Source organism: Pholcus phalangioides, unplaced genomic scaffold (assembly GCF_987345545.1).
Source record: "Pholcus phalangioides strain wild (caught in Gottingen) unplaced genomic scaffold, Ppha-v1.0 ptg000004l_1, whole genome shotgun sequence".
Taxonomy (NCBI): Eukaryota; Metazoa; Arthropoda; class Arachnida; order Araneae; family Pholcidae; genus Pholcus; species Pholcus phalangioides.
Genome location: NW_028301597.1, coordinates 39,271,384 through 39,290,893, shown reverse-complemented (window position 1 = coordinate 39,290,893; position 19,510 = coordinate 39,271,384).

Sequence of the window (19,510 nt, the reverse complement as noted above, 5' to 3'; positions counted from 1 at the left end):
CTCCTTCCCCTCGTCTGGTGACAAGAGAGAGAAACAGCAAGATAGCACGCCAGTGTTGCGCCTAAAAGAAACGATAAAACACTTTTTACCATCGTAGATGAAAATCGCCTGCGTAATTACTAGTGTTAAGTTCACATATAAAATAATTAGATGTAGGGGTTATTATTATTTTTTTATCCTTGTGATAAATTTGTCCTACATAAACTTCCCGATGAGATAAAATTTACCTTCAATGGTTCAGATGGTTAGAACTGCGGTGGGTCACGTTTCAAAAGTTTTCAAAAAACCGTCATGAGACAAGTGTTAAGGGCTTTAAACTGGAAATCTTATCGAGAATTAGTTTTATTTGAGACCACGAAAATAAGTCGTTCCAAGTGGGAGCGTTATAATTGGAATCGACTGTACCAGGGCCGCAACTAGGGGGGAGCAGGCGGAGCTCGTGCCCCGGGCGCTAGACCCGAGAGGGTGCAAATTTCACTCTGAAACCCCTCCTTCAACATTACAAGAGGGTGTCAAAATGCGAGCTTGTCCCGGGTGGCCAAGCATCTAGTTGCGGCTCTGAGTATTACTAGCACGATTTAAGACTAGAACCTTATACATAGAATGAAGGAGCAAGCATCTTTTATGGTAAGGAGAGGCTTTGCATTCAATAGAATGAAATACTTTCTTTCAAAAATGAAAACAAAGTGTATCAAGATGTTTCAAAAACCATATTATACTTTTGGCAAAGTTTAGTGGGATTTGTTTAAGTATTTCAGCAGGGAACAAATTATTAATCACTGGTCTGTCTCTACGAATCTTGAACCACCGTAAAGTTGGTATGGAATCACGAGTACTTATAGTCCTCATCCCTAATTCAATGGAAAGTTTCAGGAAAATCTTACCACTGGGTTTATACTCAAAGGGTGAATGTATGTCGCAACCTTAGAGGAAATATATTATATATACACCTCCTCTAAGGTCGGGATCCATATATTAAGGACTTTTGCGTCAATTGGTAAAAAAGCAGCTTATAAAAAATTTCCTGAATTCTGAGATGCCACCCTTAGCTTTCAATGAGCAATATCTCGGTCCCAATTTAACTGAGGATATATATTCGCCAAACGATACAAATGAAATATCTATAATAGGCACGTCATATGAATACTTAATCTCGTTGAAAGTATGTCTCTAAAATCATTATTTCAAAAGTTAAATTAGAGTATAAGAACTTTTCTATTCACCCTGTTTAATTCTGAAGAGTTTCTTTCTCATCATCATCAATGCATTTTGCCAGTCAGTTGATTAACAAGCGTATGAATGTTCAGCTCGTCATTGGTAATGCTCGAAATCTCTTTCAGTTTATTAACCCTTTAAGTGGCACAACAGAAATCACCAAACTCCCCTTATAAAATGTCATATATTTTTCAATTAAGTAGGCTTTCCTCCCGATTTTCATCAAGGGTAAGTAAGGTTTACAAAATGTCCGGGCTTGTCAATGTTTGAATAAGTGGTCTTTAAGGGAGCCAGATACCCCGTCAATGCCGGTTAAAGGGTTAAACCCTCGAGTTCATGAAAAAATCTCATTGTGCATAATTTATTATGAACAAAACAAATAATTTATTCCATGCATCAAGATACGCATTAATATAATTTCGAGATTATTCATCTCAAAAAGAGACATCATCATCATATCGTTTCTTTTGTTTCGATACGTTTAAGTACACAATATCACCTCAGTGCGTTGACTATGGACTTCATTAGAACCAAACGCATCGTAAAAGTAAAAATAATAATAATACTTCTAACATATAAAATCTTTAGTGAAAGGACATCTTATCTCATTAATCACGCATGAGAAAACATGTTCTAATCGTTCAAGGGCATGTAACGTACGATATTTCCTTTGTCTTATTCTTCTTCTTTGTTTCGTCCTCTATCCGCTAACCCCTCATAAATTAAGATTTGGTTGTGACCTCTTTGGCAACAGAGGTTCAAAATCACACAGCATTCCATCGCTTTAAGGCATCCGCGCGCGCGCGTGTTCAAGGCCGAAACAGTCGACGTTTTCCTTCCGAAAGAGTTGGTAAAGGCAGATCCAAAACAGCTCTTAACACAACTAAAAACCATACGCTTCCAAGTTACTTCCATCTTGGTCCAATTAATTATTATGCTTGGCTCGTTCCTAAAGGGTTATGAGAAAGTCGGAATGGCGGTTCTGACATTGAATGAATCAAGTTCGTCCGCCAAGAACACTTGAAATAATCATGAAAAAACAAATTCTGACAGTGTTGGCAGAAGCTTCATGTGAGATACTCAAATAACCTTGAGAATGTGAGCACTATAGTTTAAGAGGAAAAATTCATGCATCACTCCACTGTTACCGATGACAGCAACGAGTCCATATTTCTTTACTTATTATACGAACAGATTGGCTACGTTGACGTTAAACTTGATTTTAAATGATAAACATAGTTATTTGGCAGAGATACATACTCTTAACAGTTGTAGCAATCTATTACATGGTTTAATCTACATAAAAAAAAACATTTTGAATAAGTATATTGGGCATTTATTCAATCGATATTATTTATCATCGTTTTCAGGGTGCGGCAGGCATCGGAAGTAATGAATCTTTGCGAATAGTAAGTAACATGACGAATAGATGATTTTATTTTGTGCTTCCGTCATAGATTCTGGATGTTTACGTATGGATTCGCGACGATTGAAATTATCACTTTTCAAGCAAACTGTAGGTTTCCATCTCGTAAAAGCAAAAAATATATATATTTCTTTGAAATATATCCACAATTTTGTGACAATAACTTCTGATATCTTGATTGGGTATCGCCAAAGATATTTTCCATCCAGTCTCAATGTATCATGCGTGAACCGTCTTAAGAACATCATGGGCTCTCGGGCCAAGTATTTATTCTGAGGCCCTACCTCGTAAATTCTACAAAATTTCAACCGGATCTCATTTTTGTGAGCCCCCCCCCCCCTGGCCGTGCTCGGGCAACCACCTAAATAATGTGTAATTTAGGTGGTCGTGGCTCGGGTGGGCCCATGCGTTACGACAGCACTGGTGTGAACATGTCAGACATTCCGATCAATGGATGTGAAAGTCCATTAAATTGGATATAAATAATAACTTCAAAATGACGAAAAATTTCCGGAAATAACTGTTTTCTTTCCCATTCTTCTTCCCTCCTTCATTTCTTTCTTCTTTTTTTTCGTTTGCTTTTCTTTTCTTTCTAATTGTTTCTTATTTCTTATTATAAGCCAATATTCTATTTCTCCTGTTAATTTTTATTTTCTTTCCTATCCTATTTCTTTTCCTTTTTTTCTTACAATTTCGCTTCTATTTTTTTCGTCTACGTCAATTTTATCCCATTTTTCTTTTTTCCTATTCTAGTTTTATTTCTTTTTTCACACTCCTTATTTTTTTTTCCCCCTTTGCTGTCTTGCTCTTTCCTATTTTATTTCTTCTTCTCCTCATATTTTTTCCTCTTTTTTTCCTCATGATTTTTCCTTTTCTTACCTATTATTCTTTGTTTTTCTGACTATTTCTTTTTTCTTCCTTTCATACTTTTTTCCATATTCTTTTATTCACATTTTCTTCTTCCCTATTCTACTTCTGTTTCATTCCCTCCTTCTTTTTTTTCTTTTTTTCAGGGTATTAGTTTTTATTTATTTATTTCCTGGGTGTTTTTTTCTAACGTGCGTTATTCTTTTCGCTTCTACTCCCATTATTCTATTTTGTTTCTCTTCTTTCCTCTCTCACTCTCTTTTTTCTCCCATTCTTCTTGTTTCTGATCTCATTCTTCTCCTTTGTTCCTCTTCTTTCCTCTTTCTCCCATCCTACTCACATTCTTCTTTTTTACTTCTCTGCCCTTGTTTCATTATTTCTCACCTCTTCTCTTGTTTTCTTCTCTTTTGCTTCTTTTTTTTTATTCCCATTCTTTTCGCTTCTGCTCTCATTCTCCTTCTTTTCTTCTAGAGCTTTTCATTCTTTAGCTTCTCTTTTTTTTTCTTTCTTCCGTTCTTTTCGCTTCTGCTCTCATTCTCATTCTTCTACTTATCTTTTGTTTTTCATTTTTCTCCCGTTTCCAGATTTTTTTTTATTGTTCTTTTTTTATGCCCTCATCTTCTTTATACATCAGGGATTTCATCATTTGTGTATACCATTTCTAGTGTATTTATAAAAGTCGGAGGGGGGCAATCATCCCCGTTACCCCCCCCCCCAAATGACGGGCCTGGATTTCATGTTATGGATCATGTCTAATTGTTGATAGACCTAATTAGCTTCGCAAGAAACAATGGAACAGTGTGATGTAATAACGGGTTCAGTTCAGCTTATACTTTTTTTGTATAAGGGTTCTTGACCCTTTATGTTCCGTGGACCATTCGCCCCAATAAGACGAAAGCCGGGGTCCCACCCCACCCACCTACCTCGACAATAAGATGAAGACCGCGCAGCTGTTCAAAGTATAATATTCAGCATTAATAGTATAAAAATAGAAAGTGTTAATAGTTTATTTATTCAAGATCACGGACTCTCTAAAACCTCCCCAAGGAACCTCAAGGGGTCCGCGAGCCTTCGATTAAAAACCACTGTCATACTGTGGGTACCACCAGAGTTCCCTCTGAAAGGAAATCAATTTACCAAATAATGAAATTTTTTGCTAAAATATCTGGTGTGAGGACCGAACCATTTCAAAGTGAGCAGACTAACTATTTTATCAAATGTTTTTCGTAGCAATAGAGATTTCGAACGAAATCTGATGCTTTCAGTTAAGCCTGCTTTTAGATCAGCGGTCTTGAACCTGTGCTTCTCGGAGCTCTTGGGACTCCGTGTGCACTTCTCAGGGTCTCCGCGGCCGCTCAATAGAAATAAAATTAAAAGTAATAAAGCCTGCGGTGCTCCACACGCATAGAAATAGGTACTATTCACCAAAAAAAGCTCCGCGAGTCAAAAAGAAGGTTGAGAACGGCAGTATCACACAAAGGTGTTCTTATGTTAACTGTTTCGTAACAAACAGGTTTTCATGCATTGTTTGTTGGCAAGAAAATCTTTTCCACAGGAGCTTGCAAGAATTTTCCCTCGTTTTGTGTGAGTGTTGAGTTGGGAAGCCGGTGCTTTCGGGCGCTGCAATGTTGCCAAAACTTTTAGGACCTAAATACTCAGCGTGAGTCAGCAGAGAAAGAAGCTAGCCGTACTTTTGAATAATGGCTCGTGAAGACTGGAGAAAAGATGCGCTGCACGCTCATCATTGCTGTATCGGCAGGGCCGGAAGAGAAGCGAGTCTAACACCGAAACCTGTATCTATCCTTGGAATCCCGCGAGACCGAACGGAATGTCGGAAATCACTGGATTTGAAGCAATCGATAGTTACCGATTGCCATCACACGTACAAACTGAAATCTGACGAGGTAAGAAATTCATGAGACTTTTTATATATATATTGTACATTATTTACACTTCTCACAAGTATTTCTTTTGACTTCAATAAACTTCACCATAAAAACTCAATCATGCTAAAAAAAAATTGAGTTTCCCATCATATTTGAACAATATAGCAGGGTTTAGGAGGATTCACGTTTGAAATACAGGTTGTCCGGATTAAAAGTATCCAAAAGTAACGGCTTATAGAGAGAGAACTGCTGCAGACACTGCCTGTTTCAAATCATGTGTTGAAGTTTCACAGTTCGCGAATACGTTATGACGTCACTGATGGAATTCAGCTAGCCTAAATAAAACCCAACCTAAATAAATTTAGGTTGCATTAAATGGGACAACCCTTTACTATATTTGCAGGCTAATCAAGTTCAATGTACGCACCACTCAGTGACTATGCAGATGTCTAAACGGTATTCGATCTTTTAAGTGTTTGATAGCATTTGAAGTGTTATTAAATCATTAAATCAACTGCTTCAGACTATCATGATCACATCTCCCCCCCCCCCACAAATATATTCAGAAAGCACATATATACACCAGGAAACTACACTTCTAGTTTCTTTCTTTTTCTGGCTTAGGAATTGTTACGACTCACTCTTATTTTTATATAAGAAAGAGCGGTACGACGCAATCACATCTCTCTCTCAACATTTGCAGACAAGGAACATCACGCCTAGATTTCCGACCCAACTCGATTGGTAGTAAATTGCTGTAAAACAAGAACCAATGAAACGATCGTACTCAACCAATGGGGAGAGTTTTCAGCCGATGTTGAGTTAGCACTGGCTGTGCTTTTTGGCAGAGAGAGAGAATAGGGCCGCTTAGGGGAAGTCGCGTAAAATGCTAGTAACACGCTCTCTCTCACCCAGAAAGGTGATCCCCAATGATTACTAGTAGGCGAAACATATTATCCATCTAATTGAACCCGGCATAGGAGGTGATGAGAGGTGAATGACTATCTTTTGTTTTTGTTATGCAATGTGAGAGTAGCCAAATGGTTAATTTACGTAATATAATAATCTTAAGAAGTAAACCTGAAATATATATATATATATAAATGTATAGAATATTATTTATTTCTTGTTGATTGCAATGTCTTGTAGGTTTATATATTTTTATGTCTGTGTGTGAAGGCGGCCAGCGACAAGACGCTGCCTGTTTCAAACTGTGTTCAAACTGTGGAAAGTTTCACAGTTCGTGAACACGTTATGGCGTCACTGATTGAATTCAGCTAGTCTAAGCGCACAATAAATCTCATGTTACGACCCACATGCGTCTCGTAAACATTCCTCCGAGAAGATTTCAACAAATGTGTGCATGCCGGAATATGTGCCGTGTATGTGTTGTGTACCAATGTGTGGCGGGAAGTGCTGTAGTGCTAAGATGTTCGTCTACCGCCACGAAGGATGCCATCAAGACATAAATAAGTTCTTTCTTTAGCGGACCTGAAGCGATCACTGATAGAAGGTGCCCACTCTCTCTCAATATGCCTTCGCTAAGTCTCTCCCACGTTCAAGACGAGTACGGAAGTTTATCTTGACTTTCTCTACAGAGAAAGATTTCCAACCCAACTCGATTGGGGGAAAATGTCTGCATGACAAATATGACCGTAGTTGTAATGCCGTGAAGTAGTAGCTGTATACTTTGCTTGCATCATGTACTGTGCGTGACTTTCTAATGCTGTAGATCGCTTTCTGCGGAGAGCCTTTTTTCTTTTTTTTTGAATGGGAGATCGACTCGCATTTGCACCAGATTGGGGAAACACGTGAAACCATTTGCAGCCGACTACGGCATCCCAATGCTGACAGTCAGCACAACTGCTGCAAAAAGCGTCTCAAAGAAGCTATCGACAATGCGCATGCTTGTTCTTTGTACAAAACCTTTGAATAAAAAACCTCGAGTGATTCCTTCTCTTGACTCAGCATGTTCATAACAAACCATGTGCAGTTCTCTCTATATAAGCCATTATTTTTGGCCCGGATGACCTGTAGTTGTAAAATTGTGAAAAAATTAAGGGTACATTGGAAAGTACTGAAAGTCTAAGAACACATATTCTCGTGGTTATAAGATCCATGACACTACCACGCGAAGAATTGGCAAACGTGTCAAAATATCTGTATATCACGGAAATACGTGAAGTACGATGGAGGTCATTTTCTCGTATCCCAGATCGTGACGACTGGTCACGATCCGAAACAGTCGAACTTTAAATTGACCGGGAGGTTAGAATCAAGTAAATAAAGAGGAAAGTCATTCTGCTGTCATGTCAATAAATAAGCATGGATTGACGAACTATAGGCAATTTGTCCATGGCTGAATAACCCCCCCTTTCCGCCTGTGGGAGAAAGAAATTTTTGCCACCTTTCTCCCATTCTAGTGTAATTTTTTTGACTACTCATCCCTAAAATCAGCCCTATTGGCCCCATCCATGTCATCAAATCACTGTTTTGGTCATTCATATGCTTGCACACTTCCTTGGTCACTGACCTAGTCCCATGAACTATAAGTCATTCCCGTGATTATACATCATATTGGTCACTCAAACATTTTCAATCTTTTGGTCTGTCACTAAAATGATCCCTAGCTCTTTAAGTCATTCTTTCGGTCACCCCCATGGTGCGAATGCGAGCCGATCTCCCCGTTAAACAGTCTCGCCACAGAGAGCAACAGGTCTACAACGGTACAATTTTCAGTCATTACATTTAACTCATAGCTCGAAATATAGATGGCAGCACTACATCAACAAACATTACACAGAAACAAACTTCACGTTAGGTTCACAACACATACACTCACAGCTTCCAGCATGGCCCCAGGTCTTCGACCAACTGCTTCAATTGAGACAGAGCGGCGGGCCATGATCTGGTTAGGAGGAGGTCACTCACATGCTGGCATACGCTCTAGGTCATCCTTGGTCACTATCATGCTTAACCAGTCACTAACGTGCTCGCTCTCACCGTTCTCTAGGTTACGCCTTTGGTCATTCACATGATTTCGCACTGTTTCAAACACTCCACATGTTCGCACACACACACACTCTGGATCACTTTTTTGTCGCTCACTAACCTGGACTCTTGCTCTCTAGGTCACTTTGTTAATAGCTTTCTGGGTCTTTTTCTCTTTAGGTCACTGTTTTGGTCGCTCACATACTTGCAAACTCTATAGTTCACTCAGCGACCAGTCCCTCGTCTCTTAGACACTCTTTTGGTCATTCATATGACTGCATGATTGTTTCGATCACTCACATGCTTGCACTTACTAGGCCACCCTTTGGGTCGCTCACTGACCTAGTCTCTTGCTCTCTAGGTCACTCTTTTGGTTGTTTACATGATTGCACACTGTTTTGAACACTCACTGACCCTCTACCACACTCTTGCTCCCTAAATGATTACTCTGTACTCTGGTCACTCACATTCTTGCAAACTAACTCATTTTGGCCTGGTACCTCATGTCTAGGTCACTCTTTTGGTAATTCACATGATTGCAAAATATTTTGGTTTTACCGCCTGTTGGCCTAACGCAGAGATTAATCGATGTGAAATCGAGGGAAGAAATTGATATGAAAATGGGGGGGGGGGGTAGAAATTGACGTCAAAATAGAAATCGATATGAAATTAAAGATAAAATAAAATAAAAAATTTTGATATGAAGTTGGGGATAGAAATTCATATGAAATTGCGGATAGAAATTGTATAAAATTAGGGATAGGATATATATAAATTTTTCTATGAATCTGTACATGTACATTGGACACAAAAGGCAAAATGTAACAAGAGCGGACATGAAGGACACAGGGCGATAGAGGGAGTATGAGTCATATTTCGACCCTGGGGCCAGCTAAGCCCTCTGTAAACACGCCTCTGCCAATGAACTCTTGTCTTGATGACTCTCTTTTTTTTCTTTGCAGCTTGGTTCGGGCGAGGTGTCATCCGTACCACCGTGTACTTCGTGTTTGCGCCGAATTTGTCCAAGATGCGGATGTAACGCCGCGGTCGACATCGAGTTGCTGTACAGTCCTTGCCAGTGCTGCGACTACAACGACTGTAGAAACAGGTGCGGTTCCAAGTGCGCCAAAATCTTCAGCACCAACTACAGACACGGACGGGGATGAGTGAAAAGTGCTCAAGGACGGGTATTTGCAGAAGGGAAATAAATTGCTCGGAACAGTATCAAAGAGTAGTACGTTCTTAAAAAAAAACATTTATACCTGAGCTAAAGGCATCGTTTGGCACCCTTTTCGTGCTGTGATACGATATTTAATATTAGCCTTTTCATCCCACCTTTCATAAGTATTTTTGCGATTTTCACCGACTAAACGTGGTGTGCGATAAAATGTTCTATGACAATTTTTGTTCCTCTCGATGCCTAATATAACCCCCTCTGAGTGTCACACCTCACGGCAAACCCTGTATAGTAGCAAGATACATTATACGTGGGGAAAAAAATCTTCCGTAGATTATAGAATTACTATGAAGATTCGTGATTATGAAGAGAGAGCAAGCGCGGATTCAGAAGTGGGGGGGGGGGGCTATCGCCCCTCGAATGAGCCGAATAATATGTAAAAAATTTACCGGTCTCATAAAATACGGGATGATGCGATGCACCTACACAATAAGTCGCTTCTCCGACACATCGCCCTGAATGCGCCAGACTCCGCTCCATTCGGAGCTGAAGATGTCTGCCATTAAACATTCTGTCCGTGGAGAAAATCACCAGACATACACGAACGTACTCTCTAGTAGTAGCAGCTGCATCTGCTATCGGCAGAAGCTAATGAAGTCATCCAAGATCCGTTAAAACACCACCTGCAACGGGAAGACAAAAACCAGTGTGTGGAACTAATAAGCAAATCATTGCTTCTTAGAGCCGAAGCAGAGAAGTTCAATGTCTTTTATTGTAATTTTTTTAATGTTTACATGTAGGCTACATGTTATATTTTGAAAAAAGGTCAGTAAAGAAAAAATATGACCAAAAGATAGCTGGGAATTCTGAGAAAAAAGACATTTTGCAAATGACATCTGAATCACACTTCGAATTATCCAAAACATTCGAAAAAAATCGAATTAAACAAATAGTTTTAACATTTCGTTGAATAGGAATTTCAAAGGGAATTCCTAATATTTGAATTACCCAAGTTCACCTGTATATATGGTGCTTCAGAGTTTCCCAAACTTTTTGTTCCATCGCCCCTCTTTTCAGAATTTTTTTTCTCATCTGCCCCCTTCCCCCAATTCAAACCAACCCATTGGACCCTATATTATACCGAAAGCTTCTACTTTGGGAAACACTGTGCTGGATGAAATGTCATAGAATGATGCATCAATCAGTGGATGAAAGTCATATAGAATTCATCTTCATTTAGTGTAAGCCCATACTGATGGAAATGGAATGTAGAGAAACACCACAAACACACAAAAAAAATTAAGTCACAAAACCAAAATTACATAAAAAAATTTTTACTGTTTTTCTGCACACATACATTTTTTTTTTATTATTTCATTTAGGCATCACACAAAAGAGAAAAAAAAAAGATGGCAAGCAACATATGGCACATGGTTATGAAAGAAGAAAAAGTCAAATCGCAAAGGGTTAATGACAACTCCATGAATTGGCAGTACATTTACACGCACAAAGATATATGTAGGCATACAGTATTTATGACATGAGTGTACCAGCTATCAATGGCTACCATGGAGAAATATACAAAAAAAAAAAGGAAACACAGATCACATTTTCCAGGAAAATGCATGAGTATCAACGATGATTCGGGGCAGGAAAAGAGACATGAAAATACCTTACCAACCATCTTCATGGTTTTAAGGGATAAATAAGTTACACGCAATAAGATGAATATGAAAATATATAATATATACATAAATAAATGCTGTAATTTCTTAAAAGAAATGAAATACTCAAGATCCTAATAATAAATACAAAGCTGCCGTTGTTGTTTGTGCATAGATACAGACAGTGCAGGAATTATTCTTAGATAAAATAACTAAAATTTTTTGCTAGCATTCAAACATGTGGTAGATAGATAATTATTGAGAGCGTACAAAAAAAAAAGAAAATGAATGAAATTCATGGAACTGCAAAATGCAACTAATTGTAGCTCTGATTCAGAAGAATAGACCAAAATAATCATCATGATTATCATTTACTCATTTTTAATAAAGCGTTTCAACGAAAACCTGTGACTGCAACTGAAGTAGAGATAACTGTAAACAATTTTTAAAGGACCTCAAACAGTTTTAAAAAATTGCCAGAGAGACGTGAAGCATGCATTGAACAAGATTGAATTTTGAAATATTTCTAATTAGAAATCTGTATAATATTTGAAATAAAAGTTTTATTGGATTCAAAGAACTTTGATTTTTTTGTTTGAAAGCCTGTACAAATTTGCAACTATCAACCAATATCCATATTAAAACTATATGTTTAAATCATAAATGTTTAAATCATTTTCTTAAATTTTCTTAATTTTGCTTTTTTAGCAGTTCTGTTTCAGATGGGAGAAATAATTATTGGAGTACAGTGGCGCCATCTGTAGTTAAAATAAAGAACAGTGGCGTTATCAAGAACGTGCAAGCGGACGTCTTATTTTCTCAGTTCTAGAATCTGGTAACCCTAGACGAGCATCACTGTGCTTATTCATAAGATACTGGAAATATGCAAACTCAAATGTGTCCGATTCCGTTTTAATTGCTCAAGAATGTCAGTCACTAAGGTGCTAATGAAAACTGTAATGCTTGTAATTATGCAAAAATATTAATAGTTAGCAAGTCAAAATTTTAGTCATCAACGAAATCATCTCCTGATTACATAAAACATGCAGCTTATCAGCCTTTAACCGTAAATTATTCAACCTTTGGAAGAAAACAGATCTCCTTTAGTCAAAATGGAGAACTTGAAGCCTTATCGCATGATGAAAATAATGAGTGTAAAATGTTGAAAAAAAATATTTGAGACATATGAAGATGGTTGGTATAAATTTCATATAATCAAAAGGTGGGGGGGGGGGCAAAAATAATCGGAGCAATTTTTTGTTTAAATTATTGCTAATAACACTCACTATGAATGAAATTATTCACATAATGAAAACTTGAATGCAAAAAAAGGAAACCTTATAATTAAACACGTGTGCTACCTAAATGCACAAATAACTATATACCATACAATCACACGTATATCATCTGTAAAAAGTAGTGGAGACCGAAAAGAAAAAAAGAAAAAAATTACAAAAATGCACTGGTGAAAAATTACATCGAAGTTTATGCTAAACTCACGACCGAACGTGAACTTTTTTTTTTGTTCCTCTTGCAAAAAAAATACAATTTGTCAAATATTACAACTCTCTGAAAAGCCTCGCTCCGCTCCGAAGGCTCTCTCTTGTCTCCTCTAGCTACAGTTGTTCAACAAGTCTGTATTCAGTTTATATATATATATTTATTTATTTATATTTATGCTAGCTAAAATAGTATATAATATAGAACAAGTTCAAGGCTCAGAAACATTGAACGCTACAAAGGGTATGTATGCATAGTTTTTATACCTGGTCATCATCTATACGATTATTTTTTTCTCCAGTTTTCTTTACTACTCCTTCTTTATTAAAAAATACACACGACCTATTCCACAATAAGGTCACTTGTTTCGTTCGAAAAGTCAAAAAAGCATTTATACTGAAAAATAGATGCTAACCACATACACACACACACACACGTCTTGGTTAGGCGATCATTAGTGGTTTTTCCCCCCTCTGAAGAAGGAAGGAGAAGGATAAAATATGATGTAGTGTAATCATTATTTTGCGTTTGCATAATTTACACAATGTATGTTCGCGGCTCATCTGATTGCCTGAACATATTCCACGAAGTTGTGTTTTCATACACACACACACACAAATATATACAGCCATAAAAAAACATCTGATGAAAAAACTTTGGTTCATATACAAATTTTATCGATCATATTTTTCCTTTAAAAAAAATTATACCTCGTAGGGCTTTTGTTGATAGATTAGTCATAGGTTCTGAAAAATCCATGGGCGAATGAATAATTCCCAAGCTGAGGAAACATGGCATATTTTGAGAGATTCTACTCCAGATATTTCACTCATAACTGCACCAAAATTAGTCAATGCCGACAAGGGAGAGCAATTAGCAATTCAGTGAGCTCCTAAGCAATTCTAATTCCAGCCAAGGGAACAAAAAAATCACATCTTTGTTCCATCCTACACCAAAGATGTTTGCCACAGCAGGGAATGAAATATGTGTTATAGAACTTTTACAAAAGACCATGACTTTCTCAGCCTGGAAAACATCTACAATAAAACCAGCGTCATTAAAGCATACGTTCTTCAAATGTCTGTGATTATCAATTTTTATGCTGAACTAAAAACTTTTTATCACTTTGGATGTATGTATAAAAAAAGAACTTCAAATTCACATCATTTATCATAAAAAAAAGTAGTAAAACTAAAGTAGAATAGAGCGATAACAGACTATTTCATCAGAAGTTCTAAAAAAACATGAATTCATGCATGAATACAAAAGTTATTACGTCTCACTAAAAAGCATTGAGCACAATTTTTCAATGAATTTTCATTCTAAATACCAAGCACACACACGCACAGAAAAAAATGTGAAATCAAAGTCATTAACATAAAATTTGGCTTGAGCATGACCATTAAAAAAAAACATTTAAAATCACATTAATGTTTACATGATACAAAACATGAGCTGCCCCATAAACCTTGATGGACACAACAGCAGCTAATCACACTGGTCTACAATTAATTAAGGAAGAAACTGGCATTCAAAATGTTACGTAAACTCAAGATAAAGTCTGTAGATGGTAATGGCAAATGTACGAACATTGAAATTTTTGGAACCTTTCATTATGAGACAAGACCTTTTTTGAGGGGAGAAAAACTGAGATTCAACTACAAATGCCATCAGCGAAAACAGTATTTGATGAAAATAAGGAGGGAAAACTTTACAAATGCTCTTGATAAAAATGATAATTATCTTATAATAGCACAAATTGATTTCTTTACATTAAATCAAAACTAGAACCAAACACAGAAACATTTTTTGAAACATACAGTCAAACTCTCTTATAACGACACCTCGGGTATAACATCAATAATTGGTCGTCCGGGCTGATTCCTACAACGAATAACATCAATGAAAAGGAACCACCTCTGATATAACCACAAATTTTTTTGGCTCTTTCACTTCTGTTTCGACATTTTTCTAAGAAATTCCTATGATCAGAGCTAATCACATTTAGAGAATGTTCGTCTGCCATTCTATTTATGCCGAATATTGGAAAAAATATTTATTACATGTTTGATGCTCTGACTTACTCATTGACATGACCACTATACAAAACATTCCTACATATTTTGCCCTCTTTGTGATTATTTCTTTAAAAAAAAAAACCCACTTTTTTCCAACAAAGCTCACTTTAATTCTTAATCTCTGCTGGAATCGGGAACGAAAGTAATATGCATAATTTATAAATTGTATCACGCTGAATATCATCTCATTTGTTTGTATGTTAAATTTTTCCCAGTGAAATCATGAGATACGGGGGGCACCCCCTTCCCTAAGCATCAAAAGGTGGAGTCGACTGATCTATAATGTATATATGAATTGACATCATCATCATGCCCCCAGCAATAATGAACGTGCCCTCCTCAGACTTCCAGGTCTATCTCCGCCTATGCATGAAATATATTTTAGCAGACTTGCTGTAGCTTTGTATTTCTAACCAAGGGTTATTTATAAACAAATATTACACAATTTTGACACTTGACAACATGTGTGGTGGCAATTAGCAATGTCACAAATTAATTTTACCCCAATTTCCAGTATTTTTCTCAATCAAATATATGGTCACCATAATCACAATGAAATAAAATCTCCTGCACGGTATATAACTTCACCTGATTATGTTTTGCATCAAAAGGTCTTTAAAACATCAATCTTGGTTGCAATGACATCTTGGTTATAACAATGAAATTTTGTGGAATCTCCAATCTTCGTTATAACTGAGTTTGACTGTATCTTTAATTCAAAGACTTGCTACTTCTTAATGACTTTTTATACAATTTCAGAATGATCAAATAAAATGCAAAAATTTAGTTAATTCTTAATCTTGAAAATCAGATGGCAATAAACCAATTGTCACATATGTCAAACATTCACTTTCTTGTCGAAAACACACACATAATACAAACCCCTAGAGAAATAGTAAAAATTACTCTCAGGAGTAACAAAAAAAATACACAAAACCATTCACAGATCAATTTTCATGACTAAATTCATTTTGGCCGAATTAATTTCTAACATATAAAATGACAATCACATAAAATACAAATTAACTTGAAAAGATTAATTTTAAAAAAAAACATGAGTGTTGTGTGTGCTGCTACTGCTCGATATGCAACCCAAATAAACTGAAACAGATTACCACATGATAAACCTTTGACACAAGGGAAGAATAAAAGACGAACATAAAACAATAAATAAATATAAATGGGGGAAATTACAACTATTACGACAAAGAATACTAAAAAAAAAATTAACTGAAATCAAAATTGTGTCATGCATAATGCGCAAAGGTACACTTCCATTTAGAAAGATTTGAACGTTATCGTGTGCTACATGACTAAATTTCCACGATTTACATTATCAGTTTCAGATTTGAAACAGCAAAAGCATATTTTAATGGCTCGTTGCTAATCTAGCATGAGTCTCTCTCTCTCTCTGTCTGTGTACCACACCTATACATAATTAAGTACTTAAAAAAATCACAGTTTTAGAGATTTAAAGCATCAAATACACATATCACAGAACACGTAGATCTAACTAAATTACACATGCATAAAATAAAATTAAGGGGGAGCATGCAAAAAAAAGTGGAAAAGATGGGGGAATGGGTCTAACAAAACAATACTCAAAATGTGCTTTTGCAAGAAGCACGAAGAACTGATATGCATTTTGTGTATTTCCCCAATTATTCACTAAGAGACCACAGTGTTCGTCAAAAGTGATTCAGATTACACGACTAGCATGACACGCAGAATTTGGCCATATATATATAAATGATAATAGAACTACATAAATAATAAAACCAGGTGTTGTACTATGAGAGAAAATTTCAACAATAACAAAAAAAAAAACAATACTTAACATTAGTATAATTTCCACTAGATTGTTGTTTACATCTATTGTATTGATTTTTCACAATGCTTTAACAGCTGAATTTTAAAAAAAATGTCCGAGACAAGGATAGACCAACTCAGAAACATGGCAGTACACATCAAGCAGTTCTCAAAATTTTGTCACCTGCCATTTTCTTGCCCTACTTATCATCATGGGTCCTTCCCCCTCCCCCTACCCGTTTAGAAATACCTGCCTACCAGTTGTTACTTATTACCAGAAGATCACATTATTATGAGCCCCTTACTTCCACCAGACTGTGACTGGTTGGGCCCATCCCTTACTGCTCATCATTTTCCAACGAACTGTATAGAGAAAAACCGTTTAGAAAAGTACTGAATGACACACAGAAATACTGTGACACACACACACAATGTGTTTATTAATAATGTTTTGCGTCATTGATAACGGAGACATTTTATCATCACATGATTTCAACCAAATTAAAAAAAAGGAAATCAATATTGAAACCAAGTAGTGTACAAGAACTCAAACTAATCAAATTAGACTCTCAAAACTAATGCTGTCACTTTTTTTAGCCCCATTCTCATGCAATTGTCAATTTTGCAGCCGTTACTATACTCATTAAGATTGCATCTAATACTAGAAAAACAAACTGATTTATTCTTGAGATCATGTTGGGACATTTAGAAAATATTACACGAAAATAGAGCAAAGAAAAGAGGCAAAAATGTAATTGAATTTCTCAACAGTGCAAAGGACTGACATAGACACATATATACACACACATGCACATGATATTTGGTGTAATATGCACATAAAGCACTGCTCACAAATTCTGATTCATCATTGTGTTTATATTTTATTGCCTTCCGCTTCTCTCAAAAATTTGGTATTTGCATAGTTTACTATCACAATCATCGGCTATATATTAAAAAAGAAAAAACTTGTGTCTCTTTGAGAATTTACCATGAATTGTTGATGTAGTGATTAAAAATATATCCATCCAAGCAATTTGTTTTTCTTTGTGAACGATTATTCTCCATATAAAAAGGACGGAAGGACTAAATAAGAGATAGTAGATGATTATGTATACTGTCCAGACAAGAGAACAAAAAAGAAAAGCTGCGAGATTCGTTTAAAATATAAATTTCTCCTAGAAGATGTGTATAAAAGTTTGTTTTTTTTTGTTTGTTTTGTACTGTAAGGTAAAATCGTGTATTTCCATTTGAAATGAAATCTTGTATCACTTCAGCTCAGCTGCAAGTTTTCCGTAAAAATATTATAAAGATGAGGTTCTAAATACGATACAGGATATGGCACTATCAGCAAAACATTTGTAGTATTGAACTAAGAATCAACAAAATAATTAAATATAGCAAATTAAAAACACAGCTGACATCACTGTACACATAGATTGTATCTTAAATCATCGTATAAACTGTATTTTAAACTACCAGATTTGTCGTTAAAAATTTCTACCCAATCTAACAAAACTCTACGATGTACGGTAATATATAATCATCATTCGATTCACTGATTGAGCTGGAATCAGAGTTTTTGATTTTAATTAGCCTTATATAACTAGGGAAAATCCTTTAAAAAAATTATATCATAACTTACTTGCCTTAAATAAAAACTGTTTGTGTATAAAACCATCAAAAATCAGTACAAAACATGGAGAAAAGTCTACATCCAAGTTTGACAAATTAAAATTTCAGAAGTATGAAGATTTTTGTTGTGAAAGAAAATGAAGATTTTCCTTATATAACAATGCATGTGCATCACACAAGGTCTTTCTTTTTAAACAAACTCAGTAAGAGGTTTAAGGGTAAGAATGCACAAGCATATACATAATATTGTAAAAGATATTCACACAGAGAGCGTGTAAAACATCAAAGATAATGCTATAAACTTGGGCAGCTGTCAAGATAAGTGATGACATTCACATTAAAGGAGTGCAGAGGTGTGTAAACGGTGAACATAAGAAGCTTGTGCCTCCTCCCTTCAAGCTGGCAAAAAATTTGAACAAATTTCAAATACTTTCACAAAAAAAATCAAAATACCTTTTATATGCTATTTTCTGCTTTTTTATAAAGAAGGTAAGATTTTCGAATCCGTACATTGTAGAGATTTGCGCATTCACACCTTTATAAATTTGTTTACTGAAATCACATTAATGGTATTCATTGCAAAATGCAGATGCAATTTAAAAGATGTAAATTTTGTATAATAACTGATAAATGTGTTTCAATAAATTGTGATTTTATGTTTCTACATTGCAATATCATTAACTAAACCTTATAAGTACTGAATAGCATTTTTAGTAATGAAAATAAATGCTCCTTCAAATTATATAATTGTTTCATCATCATCTCAATTCACCCATTGTCACTATGACCATTTATTTGCTAGAGCAGGGACCTTCAACCAGTTGCTCATGATTTGTATGTGAGAATGCTAGATGGTTGTCAGATTTTGTACTTATTGATGTAAAAAAAACACTTTCCCATTACATGCACTGTATTCCCCCCCCCCCATTTGTCGGCATGCTGTGAAAATTGGGAGAGGGGCACTAGCTTCTCATGTATTGGAGTCTCATCCATTCCTGGCAGACAAAAGTGAAGCTCAATAAGGATCACTTGATACATTCATAAGTTTTCACTGTAGAAACATGTTTTGTCCAGAAATTTGATAATGATAATGAAAATTGAGCATTTACTAATTGCTCTAACCTAATTATCGCCAGCCTTTAAGAAGCAGCAGATTCTCGCTAATCCAACAGTGTACTAGTCCAGCTCATATATAATCTAATGTTTTGAGGCGGATTTTATTTTAGAATAGAAGAGGAAAACATGCCATTGCATTAGCGAGAGAG